Source organism: Cupressus sempervirens, chromosome 1, assembly GCF_028749045.1.
Source record: "Cupressus sempervirens isolate cs-2001-9-10 chromosome 1, ASM2874904v1, whole genome shotgun sequence".
In the NCBI taxonomy this organism is placed as follows: Eukaryota; Viridiplantae; Streptophyta; class Pinopsida; order Cupressales; family Cupressaceae; genus Cupressus; species Cupressus sempervirens.
The window spans coordinates 846,084,360-846,110,175 of NC_143118.1; the positions used below are offsets into that span (position 1 = coordinate 846,084,360).

General features: G+C 34.6%; 1 pseudogene; it reads right to left on the minus strand.

The window, feature by feature from the left end:
- Window positions 1–13,324: 13,324 nt before the first annotated feature.
- On the minus strand, window positions 13,325–14,006 carry LOC149580489 (protein ULTRAPETALA 1 pseudogene; annotated as a pseudogene).
- Window positions 14,007–25,816: the final 11,810 nt, after the last annotated feature.

The window sequence follows — 25,816 nt, forward strand, 5'->3', positions numbered from 1 at the left end:
GGTGATTTTGTCCTTTTCCTTTCTATTTTGCTCCAACTGAACCTCTTGCTACTAGATCTTTGCATGTCCCTTCAGTTTTGCCTTCACAAACTTGACCCTATCTAGATCCTCAATATCTTCATACTCAAATTACTCCTCTAGTTCATTGATCCAATTGATCAGCTCTTCTAGGTTAAGATTTCCTAAAAATGTGGGAAACTCAAACTTAGGTCTTTTACCAACCTTGGAGATGGCCCTAAAAAGCCTCTCTTCCCCTAGGTTTAGAATTGCCTTTGCTTCAGCATTTTCTTCTACTTCATCCTCATCCTCGCTTTCATCTCTTATGGGAAGATTCATTCCTCTATGCATTTGTTCTTCCAACACTTGCATTTGTCTTTGGAGGGCTCGAAAACCCTCAGGTGTAACACTTGCAGCTCATTCACCATGCTCTCTTCGTGGAGGCATTTTCCTGCTTCTGTTGAAAACCTAGTGCAAACTACCTCACAATCAACTATTTTTCTACATGCTCAGCCAGAACCATGGTCCTTGTGCGAACTGCCTCACAGTCGATGATCTATCCACACGCTCAATAACTCTAGCTCTGATACCACTTGATGCAAGGGACTCTCCTTAATACCATAAACTCATAACAAAAATAAAAAAACAACAACGAATGCAAGAAAAAAAAATGGACTTCTTATTATCGTTGCAAATGTGGAATTATAGAATTCTCAATTACAATATGCTAACCCAAATGGGCACCTTCATTATAGTAATCTGCAAGATAGTGCTACGAACTATCACCCAGAGCTCCCTAGACAATGTTCGAACATTTCTTAAATAGGTAGTTTTATGCTGCCCAGGAAGGTTCTAGATGCTCAAACTTAATAGCTAGGGCTGATAGACCCTAACAAAACATATAGAGTCGGCCAAACACATCTTTGACAATTATTTTAGAAGTGTCGAGTAGCCCAACTTTGGAAAGCCGTAACTCATGAACTGTTGCTCCGATTGGCTATTGTAACCACTTTTCAGAAATGCTAGCTCCTGATCAACAAGCTCAAAATTGTGTTAGCATCCTTCCGTCAAGATTTTGGACCTCATCCAAGCACTCTAAGGCCTCCAATGGTGAGCTTGAAGCTTTTTCTCAAACTTTTCTACCAAAAATCTGCAATAACTACTCTGATACTTAAGCTTGAGCAATGAGATTTTTATGGTAGGCTTATATCTCTAAAATGAACCTTCCTATAGAAAATGAGAACATTTCTAGCTCGCATGACAAACTTACTAAAAATAGCAAGTTCCCATAAATAGTAACCACCTTGTTTACTAGTCCTTATTAAAATAGAAAAGACTAAAAATAAAATATTTTTTGGGTGATGCAAGATTGCCCTTACACCCAGGATGCTCCTGCGTCACTAATACCTTAGGACTACTTTAACTACTTGGATCCTAATGTATTATATATGTTAGGATTAAAGAGAAAAAAATAATTACATGCAAATATAATCAATATCAAAAAATAATAAATCACATGTAAGAGAACACAAGACAAAAAGATTTAATATGGTCACCCAATCCCTAGGTTACACCCACCAAAAAACGAGTCCAATATTCTTATTATCTAGTGATTACCATTGAATTACAACCTATAATCCCTTACAACTCAATACCATGACAAGAAGCTACAATCTTCTCATACATTATGAAATCCTTGACCCTAAGCCATTTTATATTAGCTTCTTGTTGCTTACAAAATAGGGCTAGAATAATGATGAAGGGTGCTCCCCTTAATACCATAAATACATAATAGAAACAAATAAATAAGAGAAATTTGCGAGAATAAAATATGAGCTTCTTATTATCGCCACAAATGTGGAATTACATAATTTAGAATTACTTGATATGCTAAACTACATGGGTGCCTTCATTACAGTAATTTGCAAGACAAAACTGCAAACACTCACCTAGAATTGTCGTAGACAATGTAGAAACATTTCTTAAATAGACAATTTTATGTCATTGGGAAGGTTCTAGACACTCAAACTTAATAACTAGGGCCGACAAACCTTAACAATACGTATAGAGTCATCCAAATACATTTTTGACATTTATTTTGGAAGTTTTGGTTGGCCCAACTTTGAAAGGCCATAACTTTCAAACTGTTTCACCAATTGATGATTATAGCCACTTTTCAAAATCCCCAGCTTCTGATCTACAAGCTCAGATCTGCGCAAATGCCCATCCATCGAGTTTTCGAGCCTCATCCGTGAATGTTTAAGCCTTCAATGGTGAGCCTAAAGTTTTATACGAAAATTGCACACCAAAAATCTACAATAAATCCATGAATACTCATAATATGGCACCGAGCCTCAATTGGTAAGCTGATATATCCAAGAGGAACATCCACCTCTGAAATTAGGATTTTTTGAGCTCCTATGACTGACTTTCTAGAGACAACAACTTTGCATTATGATAACCCTTATTCAAACAACTGAAATAAAATATTTTTGGGTGATGCAAGACTCCTCTTAGACCCAGGATGCTCCTTTATCAGACACCTAGGGTAATTTGAGAAGTGACCTTGTCACGTCTCAGGTATTTAGAGGAAAATCAAGATGGTTAACCTCCTCCCTTGCTAGCCATGATGAATCTTCTACTAGCCTCCCTTTCCATTTGACCATGTATTTTTCATAAGTTTTGTTCCTTGTACTTTTTCCAACATGACTATCTCTTTGTAGTTGAACTAGCCACTAGAATACTCTACTATGCTTCTACAACTTCACCTCCATCACCTCCTTCATAATACTCTGTCAAATCTGAAATGTTAAATACTAGTAAAATATTCAATTTAGCAAACAACTCCACTTCATAGGCATTTCCAGAATCATGCCTTTTCACTATCTTGCATGATCCAAACGTCTTCATTTTCAGATTATTATATGTACCCATTGGAAAATGCTCCTTCTCAAATGAACCATGACTTCATCTCCAATCTAAAATTCCTTATACCTCCTTTTCACATTTGGCTTAGCCTTGTACTATTCATTCATCTTAGTGATGTGCTTCCTCACCTCCTCATGGATGTTCTTCAAATGTTCAGTAAATTCTTCTGATTTAGCATTACTTATTTCTCCTTTATATAGTTGGCTCAATTTAGAAGCATTTTTGGGACTACTCCCATATACAATCCGGAATGGTGATTTACTAATACTCCTATTGATAGAGTTATTATATGTAAATTCTTCCTGTGGTAAAATCAGATCCTAATTAGATCCCATCCTTTTGGTTTATCTCCAACCAAACATCTCAACAAGTTTTTAAAATTGTGATTCACAACTTTTGTCTATCCATCAGTCTATGGATGATATGATGAACTAAACTTCAAATCTATCTTCAATTTCATCCATAATGTACACTAGAAATACCCAACAAATTTGGTATCTCGATCTGAAACTACACTCTTTGGCAAACCACGTAGTCTCACCACTTCTTTGAAAAACAACTCTACCACATGAACATCATCACTAGTCTTCTTGCAGGGAATGAAATGTGTCGTCTTTGAAAACCTATCAACCAACACAAAAATAGAATTATGCCTTCACTCAGTCCTTGGTAATCCAAGAATGAAATCCATGACGACATCTTCCTACAGCTTCTTTGGTACAGGTAATGGATGATACAATTTCATATTCTTCTTCACTCCTTTCACCATTTTGAAATACTCTACAAACTTGTCCACATCTTGCTAGAATTGTGACTAGTAATAATTCTTTGCAACCAAAGAAATGGTTTATCTCTACCAAGGTGTTTAGTCAATCCTCCACTATGCTTCTCCTTAATGAGATTCTCTTTCATTGAACTTCATGGAATGCACAACTATCTTCCTTTGAACAACATACCATCTTGGATTATGAAATCCAACCACTTTGTACTATCAAGTATAAAAATATTTGTACAAGCCTTCCATACTTCACCAAAATTAAGATCCTCTAGATACAAATTACTGAGTTCCTTGAACCCAACCACCTCAATCTACATTTCTGTCAGCAAAAGTTATCTTCTACTTAAGAGCATCTATAACTATGTTAGACTTCCTACTCTTGTGTTTCAAAAAAAATGTACAACTCTGCAAAAATTCAACCCACCTCAAATGCCTTTGGTTTAATTTACATTGACTATTCAAATATAGTAAAGCTTGATGATCAATATACAAACAAACTCCTTAGGAAGAAGATAGTGTCTCCACTTCTTCAATGCCTAAACTAGAACATAAAATTCATGATCATAAACAAATTTTTTTTGGCATCATTCAACTTCTCACTAAAATAAGTAATGAGTCTACCTTCTTAGCTCAAAACAACTCCTATTATAGTACCACTAGCATCACAATCTACTTGAAATACCTTATTAAAATATGGAAGTGCTAAAATAGGCTACTTTGTAACTTTCTATTTTAACATATTAAAACTCTTATTTGTACTTATAGTCCACTTGAATTCTTTCCTATCCCCTCTCATTGTTTCAATTAAGGGTCCACAAATACTACTAAAACCTCTTACTAACTTTCTATAAAAATTAGCCAATCCATGACTCTTTGGAGTATCCATTAAAGGATAGCCTTCACTTTCTCCAAGTCCATTTTTTTTGAATTGCAATAGGAAAGGTAAACTCTAAGAAAGGGGGTGCTTTAAACTTTAACCCATAAAAAAATTCACCATACATCCATCTCACAATTCATTAAGTAAACTGAAATACCATGTAAACCATATACATATAAAGTATGTAAATAATTAAGCATTCACACATATATATGACACAAGATATGATTATCTAGAAACCCTCCAATGAGAAGGTAAAAATGGGGTGGGGATGATACCCACAAATCTTCACTACTGCAGTAATAAAGTGTACCTAATGAAGGTTACAATGTTTGATCATGAAACATGATCTACCCTGTGAAAGGTTTGCCCTATTAAAATCTTACAAAGACTCTTAGGTCTTACTCTATTAAAGGATTTAAACACCATGTTAGAAGTGTGCCCGATTAAAGGACTTCAACTCAAAATTATGTAAGAAACATTTTAAAGGATTTCAATATAGCTTGTTGGGACTACTCTATTAAGAGATTTGACTAATTGACCTATTAGAATGTCTCGGCAATGATCCTGTGATTAGCCCTCTATTGCTTGATGTTAGATCACCTCTATATTGATGTGTACTTGATCCTTCTCGATATGATGTCTCTCTGCTATTCACTATTTCCTTCCCTTGTTCTCCTTTAATTGATTCTACAATATATCTCAAATGATAATACCTTCATCATCATGAATGTCCTATTTGCTCATGCAAAATTCTCCTTCTCACTCATAGAACATCTAGGGTTTTTCCCTCCTTAAGAAGACTTAGGTGACTTAGGGTTAGGTATGAATCAATGGCTATAATTCATCCATATTGCCCCTTAAACCTTCCCTTTGTTTGATTAGATGCATGCAAGATGTAGGGATTCACATATAAGGTTCATTCTTATTAGCAAAAGATTGTAATTCATCCTTACGTTAGCCCAAAAATGATTTACATAGTAGTTTGTGCCAATACAAACAACTATGTCAAAACTGTGTTACTCAACTTATGAAGTCCCTAGTGCTCGACACTAACTATGACTTCAATACTGTTACTTGACATTTGAATGAGTCGGCATGCACTACCTTCTCAGTTCCTAAATCACTTGGCACATATGATCTACTCAGCACTTGAGTGACTCAGCACATGAGTGACTCAGCACTCACTATTTATTCGATATGCTCTAACTTATATGTTGTTCTCGACATATGTTACTTGTTTAGCATGAACTAAGTAAATGACTTAAGTGTATAGACACTCATTGGTCAAAACCAATCTAAGATTAACAATTTCTCCCTTTGACATGAGTGTCAAAAACACTTGATCATACATTAATAATCTTATTCTTATGATCATAACATAGATATCTATTCAACTTCTATACAAAATTTCAAAATGTTAAAATTTTGCAACATGACTTATGCCTCAAAATTTCAGAACTCCCCTCGAGTTGTTGATTTGGTTCTGTATTGTACTCTGTATCAAAATCTTTCTCCTGTTGAGTAGATTTGCATTATTTGATACCCTTTCTTTGTTTCTTACTCCCCCTTTGGGTATATATATCTCTTTTCTTTGTTTCTTAATTACTCCCCCACTTCTCTTACTCCCCCTTTTTTCAACACTGATGTTAATGGGTTATACACTTAGAGTGTATTTTTCCAAAAAATATTTATGGACCTCAAGTATAATCTTAAGAGTTTCATCCTAATTGTCACAAGCTACCTCCAAAGACTTAATTTGTATGGCTAGCTTGGCAGCAAGGTGTACTAAGCCATCTAATGTAAAAATATTGGGATCTTTCTTCAGAAGTATTTCTGCATAGCCTAGCTCCTTGTGTAAAATATCCATGTGAGGAGTTAATGAGGATTGGATGCTGATCAGTTCAGCCTTTATGTTGGCTTCATCTACTTGTAATGATGCTAACTAATTTTGGGATTGCAAGAGGGTCCTAAAATGTTTCTCACTTTGAGTTGGAGACTTGGGAAATAGAGCACTGGATGAATGCATTTGATTCACCAAACTCAGGATGTGATTCCTTATTTCTTGTGTGAAGAGTGTAGGATTATACAGTTCGGTGTATAAAGAGAAAATGTTCTCTAGTGCCTTCTTCACACTCTCTATCTTGGTTTCTAGCTCAACCTGTGTCAATGCAGTACCACTGGATATCTTCTCATTGACCTTGTTTTGAAATTTCCTTTCAGACCACTCTAATAATTTAACATTAGTATCCAAGTCTATGTCACTAACCCTTTCCACTATATTGGTCAATTGTTCAATTATGGGCTTTGTTTTATCTAGAGTAGGTAGACTGAATGCATCTAAGAAAATCTCTTTGATGCCAATTAAAGCTTGCTTCTACCTATGCTCCCTTCTAAGTAGTTCTTGATGTTTCTTCTTTGCTAGGGACTCTTTTAGTATACCCATCTACTCAATTGTGATTGATGCATAATCAAATTTAGGCAATATAATTTCTTCATCTAGGCTAATATTTCCATAAGTAATTACCTCTTTTTCCTTAGATGAGCTAGGATTCAACACTAAATATTGCAAGCATAGCATCGATGCTCAGCCTCTGAAGAGCTTGACTGGAAGGAGTACTAGATTCTGGTAATGTCACTAGTGCTTGGATTGCTAGTAGCTCCTTCAGCTTGGGTGTCAAACTAGTCTCTTCAGACTTGTTCTTTTCTACCTCTGTGGTTTTAGTTACATCTTGAGTTTGTGCTGGAGGTGTAGTTGTGTATCTACCTGACTTGTTTGGTCTTGAGTCCCATCATTAATTGGTGTTTCAACCTTGTCTTCTCCAACTATCTCAACTTTTTATTTTTCAGCTGCATTTACATTTTTTGAGATTGGAGCATCTTGCATCATTGTACTGATAGTGAAACTTGATGTCTCTGTACTTTGATAGAAAACTATGGGTTGTGAAGATTGTACACTTGTGACTTGAGGAGTGATTATTGGTGTTTCTTGTGTTTTCACCTCCTCCCCTGTAGCTAGATCTAAATTATGTCTTCTATATTTCATCCAAACTTTACAATACAAGGTTGTCACATAATTTGGCCTAGAGAGTGGATTGGACAAGTATCCTTTTCAAATCTTCCTCTACAAGGGGATTGATGTTTTGCGAAATAGTATCAAAAACTTCCTTCACTATGATAGTTTCAATATTTACACTTGTCACCTGTTGAGGGATAACACTCAAAGTTTGTGTATCTTGTACACTCTATTCTTGTTGTTGCTCTTCCTTAGTTGGTGCCTAGTTATCAATATTCATATCAGTGTCTCCCTCAATTGTGCCTTGTTCATATCGTCTTCTTCATCATCTCCTACCTCAATAGGTACTTGGTCATCTTCTTTGGTTGTTGACAATCCATATGTAATTTTCCACATTTGTTTGGACTTTTGTACAACATCCTCTATGTTGTTTTGCAATATGCTAAATGTTGTATACTTTGACACAAATCTTACAACATATTTCCTAATGGCTTTAGAAATTTTTGCCTTGCTAAGTTCTGGCATAACTTGAGCAAGGGTTGTCTCCCTAATTTTCTTCTTAGTGTTTAAACAATAATGTCATTTTTGCTCAACTCTATCATATAAGCTTTTAGGAATGGAGTTGGCAAGTTCTAGCGAAGTCTTTTTAAATTTAGCCATCATGGCTTATACTACCTCTTCTACTTGATTCTTCTCAATCTTTCCAAGATTATCAAACTCAATGTGAGAGAAACTTGGAAAATCAACACTATTTCTAATGTTCTCACGTAAATTATATAAGTGTGAGGAGGGATTGTGACTCACCACTTGGAATTGGCTATTATCATTAGATTTAGTCTTCTCCTCATCAGATTCAACTTGAGCAACATACTTCCTTCTTGGTCTCTTCAATATTACACCTTCCTGCTCTTTAAGCTTGGCTACTTCTTTAGCCTTCTATGCAGTGACTCTTGTACTAGCCCTTGTGGTAGGTGTTGTAGTTTTGGGCTGATTAGTTTTTATAACCTTCTTTGGTTTCGTCATTACTTGAGTCTTTTCCTTTCTTTTCTTCTTTTCAGTAGTTATAGCTGCTTCCTTGGCTTCTTCTTCCTCGGCACCTTCTGTAGTTTCGACTTCCTCCTCATGCTGATATTTACCCTGACCTTGTGTCAATGCCAATGGTGCTTGTGCTTGTATATCCTCTTCTTGTTCATCATCTTTCCCCTCTTCTTCTTCCATGGTTCCTTCACCAAATTTTTCTTTCAATTTCTTCACTAATTTGTTCTTCTTTTTTATCACAGAAGTAGTCTTCAATTCTATAGTGATCTTTGATGGTGTGAACTACCTCATAGTCAACAATCTATCTACACACTCATGAGCTCCAACTCTACTACCACTTGATGAAGGGTGATCCCCATAATACCATAAACAAAGAAATAACAACAATTTGCGGGAACAAAATTTGGGCTTCTTATTATTGCCACAATGTGGAATTAAAGAATTTAGAATTACAATATACTAACCTACATGGGTTTCTTCTTTATAGTAAATTGCAAGACAAAATTGCAAACTATCACTCGGAGCTATCCTAGACAATGTGCGAGTATTTCCTAAATAAGCAATTTTATGCCACTTGAGAAGGTTCTAGAAACTCAAACTTGATATCTAGGGCTGACATACCATAACAATACATATAGAGTTGGCCAAACACATTTTTGACATTTATTTTGAAAGTTTTGGTCAGCCCAACTTCAGAAGGCCATAACATTCAAATTGTTTCTCTGATTGACTATTATAACCACTTTTCAGAATCCTTAGCTTCTAATATACAGGTTTGGATGGTGCAAGTGCCCATTCTTTGAGATTTCGAGCCTCGTCTAGGCATGTTTAGGCCTTCAACGGTGAGCCTAAAGTTTTTATACCAAATATGCACACCAAAAATCTGCAATAAATCCTTGAATACTTATGATATGACATTGAGCATCAACTAGTTGGTTGATATATCCAAGATGAACATCCACCTTTGAAATTAGGACATTCTAAGCTCATATGAATAACTAATTAAGTGGCAAGCCTCTAGAAACAACAAATTTGCATTAAGACAACCCTTATTCAAACAAGTGAAATGAAATATTTTTGGATGATGCAAGATTGCTGCTACATAAATAAGTCATCCAATAGAAAAATAATAGCCTACACTTTTTACAATAATAAAGTTGATTGATCTTTTGGCTGCACAACCCCATACAACTTGTAGGGGTGTTGCCCTTTGACCCCTCCCCATACTATGACTGGGAGCACACCTGGGGTTCTTACCTAGGACCCCATAAGGGATGTAGTCCCTTGTTCCCATCTTGGGGGTGCTGCCTCCAAACCCCCATAGTAAAATCTAGGGGAAACCATGCTGAATAAAGTGGAGGAAAAAAATTCTCTAAATCTGATTAGACTCCACATGACAACAATATATTCTTTCTTTTGTGATCTTCTTAAGTTGGGTTAATAGATGACTACTCTTTAATTCTCAGATTCATCACCTATCTTCATGAATAATTAATCACTATATTAGAACCATTAAGACTTTATCCTTTTTGTAGAAATACCATTTACATCTAGGACAATTTTTTGATCTTCAAAACAATCATTTATAAAATAGATCTTCAAAACATGAATCTCTTTTTAAACATAATATGAAAACTTAGAAATAAAGATGAAATCCTTTATGTAGAACTCTTTTGGAACAAAACCATGATACCTCTACCCCACAAGAATTAGTTTATATATCTATATTTCCAACCTAAGAATATAGTCTCTATTTTCTAAAATTATAACTGATAAAATACAATAAACACACAAAAGGAAACCCCTCCTTTACTCTTTAATATTACAAATTATCTAAATAAATTCTAAAAGCCTTCTAACATTAAACACATCTTAAATTCAAATTTGTCTTTCTAACTCACAAATAGAAGTTTATGAGTGTACATGGAATCTTATCTTCAATGCAATTCCTTTTTTACCATCATAATAAAAGCTCCTTAAAAATTACTATAGAAAGAGTTTTTCTAGCCCATTAATCACCCTAAAAATCACTAAAAATTTGTTGACTAAATAATGGCAATTTTTTAAAAACTAAATAAAAAACATTGGCGATTCAAATACTAACACAAGTCACTAAAATAAAATTATCACAAATGTAAACCCTATATTCCAAGGTATACTAAATGCTTTTGGCGAGCGTAGAGACCTGTTCTCTCCTACAGCAGCGTAACTTTGCAGTGTTCGAAGAGCTTGTGATTATATTATTATTCTAGTGGTCAAGTCTTTCATTATATCAATATTATGTTATTATGCAAGTCATTAGTGAAAGTTTTTAGAAAGCATTTTTTTTCATGTTCTCATGGAGTTGGTTATCTATCAAGTCTTACTATGTAATATTTAAGCTGATCACTCATGCACCATGTCTCTTTTATTTGTTAATAGTCATTTTTGTGTTGATCGAATTACTTCCTTTTTATTTTGTCATTGCTGAAATTAAAATATTGTTAAAATATTAAAGAGAGTGAATTTAAGTTGTGCGAATTTTAGAATTATGATTTCTAAATATAAAACCTAATTTTTAGCCTTAATCTCATAATAACCTCTTAAAAAATCTGTCATTGATGATCAATTTTTTTTTTTGGTAAAATTCAATTTTTTACAATAAATTCTTAAATAGTTAAGATCTTAATTTAGAAGTGAAGCTTCTTACATGCAACAAACATTCTAATCAAATTACACACACACACACACATTATTTGAGCCACACACACACACAAAGTGAAGCTTCTTACATGCAACAAACATTCTAATCAAATCACACACACACACACACACACACACACACACACACACACACGCACGCACGCACGCGCGCGCACACACACACACACACACACATTATTTGAGCCATAGATTTCTATCATGTCATTAACAAATTATTCTATAATTATTAGAAGTAAAAACTTGTCCTTTTTTAATCAAGAAATCTCAAGAAATCTAAAGGAAATCATAAATTTCTATAAGTTATAATGTAATTAAATAAATGAATTAATTTATAATTATTGAAATAATATTGTATCTAATTCAAATTTATTTATCACTTTAATAGATATCTACAATCTTTTATTAAATTATTATTTTTAAATTAAAAATAATAATTTACAAACAAAACTACCTTTAAATGAATTATAGGAAAAAGTCATTTTCAAACCTATAAATTTAATCTAATCTTTGATTATTAATTTATTATTTAATTTAGTTAAATACTCTATATTTTTATTTTAATGCAACTTATTTATTGAAATTTATTTTATATATACTGCTCTTAAAAATATTGAAATTTGTATATAGAATTTTAAAAAGTAACTAAAATATATTTAAAACTCCACTATATTGTACACAATCTGCCAACCTGTTAAATGCCTAATGAATAAAAGTCGAACTTAAGCAGGCTTGACTTTAAATCTCAACCTTTCTACCACTTAAAAAATAGAATTAGCAGAAACAATATCATCTCCAATGAAAGTTTAAAAGGGCTTTTAGTAAATGCTTTTCAAGATCATCCATGTTTTCTTTTAGTTGCAGAGCAAGCAAATGCTTCACTCAGGCTACAGTGCTATCAACCACTGCCATGTCACAAAAATTATGTGTAACAACACACACCTCTCAGGTGTTTTGTGATATAAAAAATCAGTCTAATTAAACCTCTCAACAGGCATTGGACCTACAAAATTTATTTAAGAATCCATTTAATTTTTTGGTTATCCTTTTTTATTTCATAGCTCTGTGTTTTCTTTTTATTTATTTTGCTACTCACTTTGGTTGGGACATTTATAATTTGTAGTTTTGCTATGTGGCATATATTCTTTTGTTTCTAACCACATCTCATTGAGGGGATGACTGGATTTAACAATTATATCACATAATTCTTCAGTAAAGAATCTATTGGCTTTTTTTTGTCGAAATTAATAAATAGATTCTTTAATAAAAAGGTTTCACAACAATTGTGAGATCTTACAGCTAGACCACATGATTTTTTTAAAAATACATCATTTTTTCTCTCTACATTAAATGCAAATTGGAATCAATTGGTTCTCTTAAAAAAAAACACAAAAATTTGACTTGTTCACAGATTTATATAATATTTTTGTTGTCCATGGAAATTTGTTCTAATCTTTGAAAAGCTTCCCCTATTATACTTGAAGAGTGCAATCTTAGGGCTTTCAATTTGATTGCAAAGATGTTATTATAGCTGAAAGTTATTCATCTATCAATTAAATATTTAGTAAATGTATATATTCTTTTAAATCTTTAGTAATAACACTAGTGTTTTTACTTAAAGATATATAAAGTTATATATAAAAAGGTTTTAGTGGTTGGATAGCCATTATTTGCATTCCTTATCTTCTCTTCTATTTTGAATTGGAAAATAGATAGGTGAGATTTTCACATTTCATAAACAGTTGTTGGAACTTGGAACTTCTAATATTGACAAATATTCGCGAGGTTTTTCCAAAGCCTGGAAAATATTGTCTTGCACAGATTAGAGATATGATTCCTCGTGAATATTATCGCACATGGTAGGTACAAAAAAATAATTTATAACCTGAAACGTTCTGTAAAACAGGGAGATTTAAATTTTGAAAAAAATAATCGCACATTCCCGAAAACAAATTGAATAATTTCCAAGCCATTTCCTTGAATAATCCATTCAAGCGAACAAGCACATATCACATCCGGTGCAGACACAAGACAAACAACCCTCGCAGTTAATAATTTTAGGACCCCCTCAAAACCTTTCGGCTCACCCTTTCCTCTTCCATCTCACAATTCAGTTCACTCTGAACAAAATCTTTACAAACCCAATTAGGGTTCTTCACAGCGCAGCAGTAAACACGGTATTGATCTCTATTCCGGATCTTAAACCGGCGCTCTTTTCCACAGGCCGTGCAACGAACAAATTCATCCCTGTGAAAATTAAAACGATTAATGTCGACATTGTCGCCGTTGGGTCTGTAATAACGGAGCAGGAGTGTATTGCAAAGGGCCACTTTCTCGGTGAAGCCGGATTTATCAATCATTGTAACCCAAATCGAGTCCTTCCATTTTCTTCGATTGTTTCGGGCGTGCTTTTGGAAAATAGTGGGCGCCATGGGACCTTTCTTGCATGCCCCTGGAAAACAATTACACACCACGCTTAAATCCCCTTGTTTTGTTATCCGTAAGGTGCCGACAAAGTCCCCAAAACCTAAAGTGCTGGTGCACCCACAGGTAATATCAAGAAAATCATTTTCGAGCTTCCATCCAAGCAGATCCTTGAGATCTTCGCTTGTGAAAAACTCATTGGTAGTATTACTGTGGGTGCCGTGAAGAGTACCATTTGCTTCTTCCATGACCTCCTCCTGCTATGCTGCTGTAGCTTTATCTGGAGTTGGACGCTAGATTGCCATGCAAAGGGTCTTTTATAGAGGTGATTTGGTATAGATGAAATTCTTTAACTCGTACAGGGCCCTTTTCAAACATTTTCTATGGATCCCCACCGACACGGTGGAATTCCCTGGGCCGCTTTTAAAATATTTTTTTTTGGGTCAAATTAAGGGCCCCCTTCCCGCGTGCCTTTTATTTTTAATACAAAGTTAAAAACAATATTATTTTCCCTGTTTCTTATTTTGTGAGAAAAATAGTTTAAATATTATTTAAAAACAATCTATATTTAGTAGCATTTGTTTCTATGTTTGGAAAAGAAAGAGCTGGGGGGTTCACGATATTAACTTTTTTTTTTTTAAATTCTTAAAACTTTGTTTACCTATTAAACATATTATAAAATACGGATATATAGTAGTTTATAGAGGGACTTAATAAGAACTGGAAGAGATTCATATGAAAGAGAGGTCCATTTAGTGTAATTTCTTCACTCTTTGGGGAAAAAAAATTATGGCTCATGATTTCTATTTATGCCGTATTTAGATTTAGGCTTTGTAATTGAAAAATTATGAGGGATGGAATAATCTTGTGATTCAATTTTACTTTAAATGAAAAAAGTTCTGATTAATGATTTCTATTTATATAGTATTTAAATTTAGATTAGTGAAATCTAATATATAAGGAGTCTGAAGATCTTGTAGACCAAACATATTTTAAATTCATAAATTTCAATAAAAAATTATGTTTTCAATAATGTATTAAGTATATGAGTTGGCCATCATAGTTATTTTAATTTTAGAATATTTAGTAGTGTTCATAATTTTTGTAAGTGTATGGTGGAATGTTGGTGAGATATAGAGCTTTTTTGTATTAAAAGATGCATGAAGAACATAAAGAGAGTTGTTAATAAACATCCAAGGAAGAAGAATTGACAATATCACTTGAATCTATCCAAACAAACTATAAAAATGAATACAATTGGTTAAAAGTTTGTGGGAGTTGTTCAAAACCAATCAGACAAAAAAATACAATACAATGTTTAATAACTTTACAATTATCAAGAACTTATGGAATTTTCTTTGTGTAGTTAAAATATATATTTATTTTTTGGGTGAAATATTATATTTATATTAATAATAACTGGTTCGAAAAAGCTCCTGGAGAAAAGAACCAAAAAAGAAAAACTTTGGTCATTGCCTGATACAAAAAAGGAATGCATAAGAAGAAATATTGCATCAAGAGAGAGTATCTATCAGCACTAATGAATCTTGTCCTAGGGATTCTTAGATCGAGAATATAGTAATTACAAAGAGCCCAAGACTCATATAAATACAATTCATTGATTGGTGCCAGAGACAAGACCCAGAGCCCAGCGAAAAATGTCATAGAGATTACCATCACTAATTTACATCCAAAACTTCAATTAAGACCATGACATAAGAAAGCCATCTGATGCAAGTGTAATCCAAGACCCTAAACTGCATATAATATCTCAAAAGAACAAGCGAGATGCATAAAAGAAAAAACATGCAAAATCATAGAGAAATCATGGTTTACTATCAAATAAAATATGAGGAGGACTCAACCTTATTCTAAACATATTTTTTTGTCATAATATTAACCAAGTTGGGGAGATCAAGGAGGTTAAGTGGGGAAAGTAAATAGTTCATATAAACCCCATTAGTACCCAAATTAGCTAGACAATTAGCTAAAAGATTGCCTTCTCTATAAGTATGCATGATGTAACATTTAGAGATTGAATCAAGAAGAGACCATACTTGATGTAATATATACTATATGGACCAATTATATACATGACGTTTAATACTCACATTAATAATAATTGATGTATCCCCTTCAACATGTAGCTTAGATATAGAAAGTGATTTTGCAAGTTCCAAACCAAAAGGTAAGGCCAAGGCCTCAACTTTTTTATTAGTACACTGAGAGAGAAGATGATTTTGTTGCAATCACATGACTTTTAAAATCTCTAATGACTATACCATAGCCATAGTTGCCTGGATTTCCTCTAGAGGCCCCATCAAATTTGAATTTGAAATAACCCTCACTTGGAGGAATCCACTTGGTTTGTGCTTAGATAAGAGGAATCTTGGATGGACACAATGGAGTAGGAAGATGAGGAAAAAGTAAACCCTTCCACCGCTGAATAACATAGCCATCCCAAGGAGAAAAAACATGTTTACACTTATCTTTACTTACTGAAGCATTAACAAGCTCAACAATTGATCTTTCTAATCCCTTCAAAAATTGAGGTATTGGAGATGACGTCTGTCTAAAAATTCTCTTTTTTCTTTCCCACCAAATTGCCCATACTACAGATGCAGGGATGCACTTCCAAAGACATGGAAACATCGATTTAGAGTATAAGATTGGTCATGCTTGGAATAAATTCCATAGAGAATTAGGTAATGGCATATGGAAATTAAGCTTATCAAGGACAAAATGCCAACAATCTTGGGCAAAAGGGTAGTTTAAGAGGAGGTGATATGTTGTTTCTATAACTTGCAGATAGAGCACATAGTTAAATGGATCAGAAACGTTCAATCTATGAAGATGATCACTAGTTAAAATTTGGCTTTTTAGTACAAGCCATGCAAAGCATCCTACTTTTGGCATAACTGAGCTATTCCAGTAGAATTCAAAAGCACGATATGTGGTCTAATTATACTAGTTGTGTTGGAGAGCCAAGTATCCTAGTTTAATAGAGTATTTACCATCTTTAGCTAGAAACCAAAAGAGGCAATATGGATGATTAGACATAAAGACATTCCTTTTAGCTAGTACTTGTTTGAAAGAAGTAGCCTGATTGTGGGATATAGGAAGAGATGAGGGGTCTTGCCAAATGACTAGCCCTATGAACCTATGAATAGTTGAGACATAAGTAGAAAAGGATGTCCCCCAAGCTTTAATCACTATGTTTGAAGAATCCTTTATAGAATCAATAGTGGTAGGGGGGGGGGGTGCAACCCATTCCATGAATCAAACCAAAAATTGACATTATCCCCATTGTTCACTTGCCATGATATGAATGAAGTAATACCTTCTCGAGAAGCCATCATGAAATCCCAAATGACAGACCCCTTTGGTGGGTCTAGCAAAGTAAGAACTATGGAAGGTTCCAAGTTATCTAAATATTTCTCTTGCAAAAGGTGAGACCATTTGATAGAGGGTTTATCATACATTTTCCAAACACCAAACAAGTTTAGCACCAAAAACTCTATTCCTATTGGTCATGTTGGGAAGTCTGACACCTGTTGTTCTATAAGAGGTTGACATGGCATGAATAGAAATTACAGGTATTTTCTTTTGACCATTCATATTATCTAACCAAAGAAAGGTGCAGATTAAAGTTTCAATTTGAGAGATGATACCTTTGGGGGCTTATAGAATGGAGAAGTAATAGTTATGAATGACAGAAAGAATAGTTTTGATAAGCAACATTATACTCGAGAAGGATAACCAATGAACCTTCCAAGCACTAATTCTACTCTTAATACGATCAATCACAGATTTCCAATAAGAGAGCTTGTTTAATCCCATAAAAAAGGGAACACCAAGATAAGTAGAAGGCAAATGATCATGAGGAAAACCAAGAAGATGGATTATTCTTTGAGAAACCAATTGGGATGTATTAAACACATAAATTTTAGATTTAGTTGCATTGATACATTGACCTGAAACTTATGTATATAGGTCAATGGATTTATTCATACTCGGTGCTTCTTGATATGTAGATGATCCAAAAAGTAAAGTATCATTAGCAAAAAGAGAATGGGTTATGGACAAAGATTTACCTATAATATTGATACCTTTCCACAACCCTTTTTGATTAAGAGAGTTAATAAGTCTGCTAAGGGCCTTTTTCATAATGATAAAAAGGAATGGAGAAAGAGGGTCACATTAACAAACTCCTTGGGAAAAGGAAAAGAAACCTACTAGTGCACCATTAATGAGAAAAGAAAAATGTGCACTACAAATGCAAGCTTTAATCCATTTACACCATCTAGAAGAAAAACCAAACTGATGAAGGACTAGAAGAAGAAAAGATCAATTTAGTTTATCATAAGCCCTCATCATATCTAATTTGATAACAAAGGCTGGAATATTATGTTCTTTGATAAAATGAAGGGTCTCATGGGCTTGTATGCTAAAAGAAATGACCTATAGGGAGCATGAATCGACAAGCAAACATTAGTTCAAACCAAAATATGTATCAAGTTTTCACCAAATGAAATAACAAATTAACTAATGCTTGCTTGAGTTTTGCAACTCAAAGTAGTCAATCAAGCCAAATCCTCAAGCAACCTCTACAGCTCAACAAAGACACCCATGAGAGGCCCTGTTGGTGTGTTAAGATTGGAGAAATGTTTGGTGTGCTCTCCCAAACAAAATAATGTGTTGAATCTCTTGATGATGGATATGCAAGTGTGAGGAATGCAACTATGAGCCTATGCTATATGAATATGAATAACACCTCAAACAATGACTATGGAGAAAGCCATGCTTGGAGGCATTCAAAGATGAAGATATAAAATGCAACAAAGTAATCTAAACCATGATGCAAGCTAAACTAAGATGCAAATGAAATGAAAATGAGAAATGGAAGCCATAAATCTACTCTAACAATGCAAATGAACTCTAAATCAACTACCAAAGGTTAGTATGCAACCTAGAAATCACTATGCAAGCTCTAAACTCAAACTACTATGAAAGCTCAAATCTCAAACCAACATGATAACAATGCAATAATGGGAGATGAAAATGCTAGAGACAAGGCATCTATTTATAGGCTTAAGGGAGGGCTTGGTGAGGTGGTATCCATGTAGGTGCCACAAGGAGACACATAAGCAAGCCATGCAAGTGGTCAACATTTGAAAGTTTGCTCACACATATGTGAGTAAACTTGAGAGGAAGAGTGGGAGACAAAAGTGCAAGAGGAGTGTGGAAGCATGCCTTCTCACATGTGTGAGCACACACTTAGGCTAATGAGGAGGATTAAGAAAGTGATTAGGATGATTAAGTGGGGTTAAATGGTGGAATAGGCTTAAGAGGATGAAAATGATGGGTGTAGGCTAGGTTTTAGGCTAGGCTTAAGATTAAATTAAATAGGATTTAATTTAATCATAGGTTTAGAAGAATTAATGAGATGTGAGGATTAAATAAATAGAATTTATTTAAAAGGAGAAATTATGGAGGATTGTGTATTAAATAAATTTAACACATTAAGGCTGGAGGTATTTAAATTAAATTTAATTAAATAGGTAGAAGAATATAAAAAATATAATTAATTAATACATAATTAATAATGATGTCAAGGGCAATATTAAATAAATTAATATAGTCTTTTGAGATGATTTCTCAAGTGTCTACATTTTGCTCCTCTTTGATGTGATGTTGGGACAACATCATATCAAAGAAAAGAAAATATAGGTTGCCCCAGAGAACGATAGGAGTCCTAGGAATTGTGTCAAAGCAACAACAAGGGAGGAGGGTGCCCCTTCGAGGAGATGGGGTGAAAAAGGAATTTTTTTTGCCCCATTTTCTTGAAAATAGACACAGGAAGGAAAAGAGAAAGAGAAAAAGGCTCCGAAGATGACTTTGCATGACTTGCTTAGTAAAAGTGGAAGGAAGCAAGGTGAATTGGATAATGATTAGTCTAAATGCAACTTAACTACATGAATGCATGAGATTCAGTTGTGTTCATATGGGAGAGCACACCTTAGTTTGATATTTCAAGAGGAGTTATGCATCAAATGCTATAGTAGCATAGATGACAAGATTCCTTTGCGTGGATGAGACTCTTAACACAATAGATGTAGGTTTAAGAGTCATGATGGAACAAATGACATATATGCACTGGAGAGGTCTGGGCACACCCAAAGTCTTGTTAGGGATCTTGGTGGAAAGTGTGCTAACCCATTGCCCCTAGTGAGAAATGCATAACCATAACTTGAAAACCAATAGAGATGTGCTAAAGAATCATGAAAATATAGATCATATTGCAAAATGACACGTGTAATTAGGTTAAGCCATTCAAATGATACCAAGATATTGAAGATCGAGGCACACATGGGGAGGCTATCACTGACACACAAAGATAAAATCAACAAAAGACCTTATGACCAAGTAGTCATTTAGTCCATAGTTCTTGCCATGAACTAGATTAGTGAAATTTTTTAAGCCTGTGTAGGAAGGATTCATCCTGTAAGGCAAAAATTGATTGTTTGATTGAATTGTATTGAAATGTTTGTGATTGTTCACTGGCAATAGTGTGAAAGGAACAATGTTCTTAAATTATTTAGTCTTAGTGTGAATTTGTGTAAGTTTTTTTGCAATCACTATTTGATAAGCTAAGTTTCATGGTTGAAGTTTAGTGTCATGAGATTGGATGATGATAAGATAATGGATGAATTTAATTGAATGAGATGAATGATGTGAAAAGCTTGAAGTTAATTTGTATGAAATGATTGGAAGAAGAGAATATGATTAGATTAGAGGACAAATGAATTGATTGAATGGATTGGGAGAAGTAAAAAATTGATGGAAGAGGGAATGGATTAGAACCAATGACAAGGGATAACCAAGGGATGGTAAATGGAGGAAAAGAAATGTGAGTTGGTGGATGAAAGGAATGGTGAAAGGATATGAGGGAAAATGCAGAGCCAAGGACCATTTTTCAAAGGAGTCCAAATGTCCCATACCAAGGATAGGAAAATGAAAAAAAATATGGTGGGAAAGGAAACGTGAAAATGGAAAGATGGTACAAAGTCTAGCATATGGAGGAAGAGAAGGCACGTGTTCTTCCAAAGCATGTATGAACATTTTGTTATTGTGCCTCTAGTAGTGATCATGAGCATGGGTATGAAAGTGGAATGAATAAGGGATATGGGAGGGAGGGTATGAAAAAGAGATGCAGATATGAAGGGTATGGATGAAATGTGGGATATGAAGTAGATGAAATGGCGGGGATAACCAAGATCAAGGACAAATGAAAGGGGGATAAAAATATGTAGCAGTATGGATGGAAAATGGATGAACATGACAAGGACTATGGAATGCAAGATATGGATAAATGTCAAGATGAAATATGTGAAAGAATTATGGAAGTATGTAGGAAAATGTATGGAAAATGTGCAAGGGATATGGAAAGTGCATATGGATGGATGAAAGGAAAGTGAAAGTCAAGATCAAAGATGGAAAAGGATGATGAATGGTAGATGGAAGTATGAAAGGTATGTAAGGAAGAGTGGTATGGATGGAGCTTGCCCCGAGTGTAGAGTGCAAGTGGAATAGGAAAAGTGAATGGATGGATAAGTGGAAGTGGAAGACATTGGATACAAAGGGAGGACTCAAGCATCTAGATACATGGATTGGATGCCTTGATATCTTTTCCTTTTTTCTTTGTTATTTTCAAGGAATTTTTCCTATTTTCTCATAGATGTTGGTAGGATAGTGAAAAGAAGGATGGTGTGGATTGGGGAATGGAGGAAAATGACTTATGAAAAGGTTTGGATTAAGGGGGTGGAGTGGGTGGGAGGAAGACATGGCAGATAGATGCTAGGTTGGAAGACTTGTGGATGAGTTGATGAAGGAGGTGGAAAGATCGTCATTGGCACACATCTTGAAGGGTGATGGAAAGGTGGAAATTGTGAAGGATAGGTAGGAGAAAGTGTGGATTTTGGGATATAGGGACCCAAAATGGATGAAGGAGACAATGGATTTAGGATGGTGGATTTGGGTATATAAGGACCCAAAATGGATTTGGAACATGGAAGCTTCGATGGATTATGAATGAGGGAAGCCTTTGGATTAGCAAAATTGGATGTCATTTGGAATCTTTCTTTGAGATTCATTGCTACATTAAGTAGCTTTAGAATCCACATGATTTTTTCATGTTTGATTTTTAGCCTTTGTGGCCTTTGAGTTCTGTTTTGGATCATATTTGTCTTTTCTTGAACATTTCGTTTAGAGGGGACATGTTGATCCTTTGATTTTTGTGGATTTTTGACTTTATTCTCTTGTTCTTTAGCATCCAATTTGCTTCCATTGGCCATGGTATGGGTGCATGAAGATAAATGGGGTGGAGAGCGTATGGATGGTGAACATTGGAAGGAATTCAAGGATGTGTCCCTTTGTTGATATTTAATAGGAAAATGAGGAGATGAAGTGGAAACTATGGATATGGTGGATCAATGCATGTAAGGACCCAAAATGGAAGGAAGGGATGAAAGGTTTGGCTTTGGAACATAAGGACCCAAAATGGATGGAAGTGAGGATAGGATGGGAATATGGATATAAGGGCCTCCAATGGATGGTAGTGAGGAAGAAATAATCTTGGATTTGGAAGGACTAGAAGGCATACCAACATCTTGAGACATTATTTCTTCAATGGGATGCTTATTAGTTTCAACACAAGATGCAAGTCTAGTTATATGGGGTTCATGAGTGGATTGGATAGGTGTGATAGGTTCATGTGGAGGATTAGGATCATGAGGGAGATTATGAAGGATAATAGGGTTTTGAGATGGAGTGGGATCATGAAAGGTAAATGAAGGGGTGCTTTGATCTTGACTTAAAAGAGGACCATGTAGCAGAATGAGTGGATCATGAGATGAAATAGGAGCATGAGATGGAGTAATTTTATCTTGACATGGAGGAGTATTAGTGGATGGAGTGGAAGGAACTTCTACATGAAGTGGAGGATCTACAGATGCTAACTCTTGAGATGGAGTGGAATCGGTAAGGTGTGCGGTACATGAAATACCTTGATCTTGATTCAAAAGGGAATCATGAGATGGACTAAGAGGGATACATGGATCTTGAGGGATAAGGGAATGATGGGATGGAGAAATGCTCAGATCTAGAGGAGAAGAGGAATCTATAATGCCATGCTTTGGAGGAAGGTCTTGAGATGGAATTGGGGATATGACTTTGGGTGACTGGATCACTTTATTTTGAATTTTGTACTTAGACAAGAATTCAAGTGAGAAAAACCTATTATGAGGTGGCAATGATGTTTTTGGAGGATTAGGATTATGTGAAGGTGGAACTATGGGTAGGGGATTGGGATGATGGTTTTTGACATTAGGCTCAAAGTATGGGGAATTGCATGGAGAATTGGGGTTGGATGAGACATGAGGACTATGGTCTTCGAAACATAGGGGAGGAGGACATGTGGCATGAAAGGTAGACTTTTTTTGCAGATTTGCTAGGCTCAAGATAGAATTATTTAGTTCCTCAATTTCTTTGGCCATGGCATTTCTGTTTGAGGAATTGTATGGGTTATAAATGGAATTGTATGTGGTTGAAGGATAATGACGTGGATTTCCCTTGTCAAAGGTAGAAGAATAATGAACATGAGATAGATTATAGTTGGATATGAAGGGTTGAGGATGGATTTGATATGTAGGTTGAAAGGGAGGTATAACTCCATATTGTCATGCAAGATCGTCAACCATTTGATTAAGCCAATTTGGATCCATAGATGTTAGAAGAAGAGTGACGAAAGATTTGATGAGGAATGGAATATGAACTAGGGACTAGGAGAAAATTTGGACTGTGTGTCAGTTTGATTTGAAATGGATTGGACTTGATATTGATTTGATTGAATTTGATTTGATTTGATATTGATTAGATATGATTTGATTTGATTGGATATTGATTGGATTTGATGAGGGTTTGATGTGATTTGATAAAAACCCTATGATATTGCAAACAAGTGAATGGGGGATTTGAATTAAAGTCTAATGTTGATGACAATGCTCCTATGTCCAAAGTAGAAGATTTTATAAATATTTGAATAGGAAGAAGACTTGAATGGATGAAATTAGAAAGATTGATTGTGGATGAATATGTAAATGGATCAAATTAAGAATTGATTAGAAATGACTGAATTTGAGAAGGAATTGGATTTGAAGGATGATGATTTGAAGGATTGAATTAAGGATGAACTATGAAATTGGCTAAGGAAATTGGAACTTGATTTGGATTATCAATCATGACTAGGATGAAGATTATGGATTAGATCGAATGATTAGGAAGACAAGTAAATGATTTGGACAAAAAGAGATGATTAAGACTTGGAGGAATGGTTTGAATGATGAAGACAAGAGATGTATGAGGGTGATGACTTTGATTGGAAAGAAGAAGTGACATGGAATGATGTGGACAACTTGACTAAGAGCCTAAACCAAGACTTGTTTTTGTTGTTTTTGAATTTTTTTTATTTTTATTTTTTTTGAACTTTTTACGATTTTTTTGAAGTTTTATGTTTTATGATGTTTTTGGATTTTTTCAAATTTGAGATGCAAAATCAAACAAGAAAATATATACAAGGCAAGTGTAGCCAGTGTGTCCCCTTCAACTGGGGAGGGTTTCAAACACTCAAGCACATCAAACACACCAACGATTCTATAAGGTTTCAACTAGGATGTACAAGGATCAACTAGAGGGCATCATTGATATACGCAAGGTATGTGAGGCCCAAATTTATAGATAAAAGAAAATAATGCCACACTACTGGGGGGAGACGGTAACCCAAATCTCATCCTTCACTTCCAAAAGGTATGAAGTTCTTTGGGGCTTAGCCAAGAGTGATAAGATTTTACTTCCAAGAGAGGTGTCTTTCAATTCACCTCCCAATATTTATACTCCACCAGAACACTAGAGTTGAGGTCATCCCAAGGGGTGATGAAATCCCCAAGTAGGCCTCCTAATAAAAGAAAAACAAGACCACTTATTTCTTGTGCACCCAAGATCACCCGAGGGCACGAGGGGAGAGAATACGTAAGTGGCCTCAGTGTTTAAAAGACACACGTTCTTTCCCAATGAAGCTTTAGGTTTTGTAATCTACTTTGAAGACATGTGTTTATAGCATACAATGTTCTTTCCAACCTAAAATCGTCATCAACACAATTGAAAGTGCGTATTCATCAACAAGAAAGTAAATCGCTTGTGAACATAAGCAAATTTGATAAGGAAACAATCAATTCTGTTATGTATTCAAGATTGAGTGATTGTTCATTTTAAGCACCAAAATGAAATGTGTATTACAATGTTGGTTAATCTTTCGACATGCAAGATTGTGCGATCATCCATTCCATGAAAATTTTCAATTTCCTTATGGCATTCAAGATTGTGTGAATTCATTTTAAGCACCAAATCCAAATGTTCATTACCATATTCTTTGATCCTTAAGCATTCAAGATTTGATGAGATTCATTTTAAACCAAAATTGAAATGTGTATCATAGCATTGTTCTTTGACCTTTACGCATTCAAGAGTGTGTTTGGTTTATCCAATTAAGTGCAACATTCATTCAAAGACAAATGGTTAAGCATTCAAGTTCATTCCCAAGAGCAATAAAACATTAAGCAAAACCTACAAAAAAACATGGTTAAGCGTTTCTAAAATGCTCCAATCTGCAACAGAAACAAACTTGATTAGCCTTATACGAAAAACTCCAAAATGAAGGCTTTACTATGAAAAAATTTATTTTAACTTTTTTGGTTATATTTTCTATATGTAAATAAGCTTAGAATGACCCCAATCCTATGAAACCACCAAAAGTCAAAATTTGATTTGTACTTTTAAAAATAAAAAATAAAAAATTGTAGACGATAAAATGCAAAGATGACAGAATAAAAAGAAGTATGATATACCTAATAGTTACACTTGCAGATTGCAAATGATAGAATAGAGATCAGAGACACCAAAACACACAGACGACAGAAGTTGGAGATGACAAAACCAAGAGTTG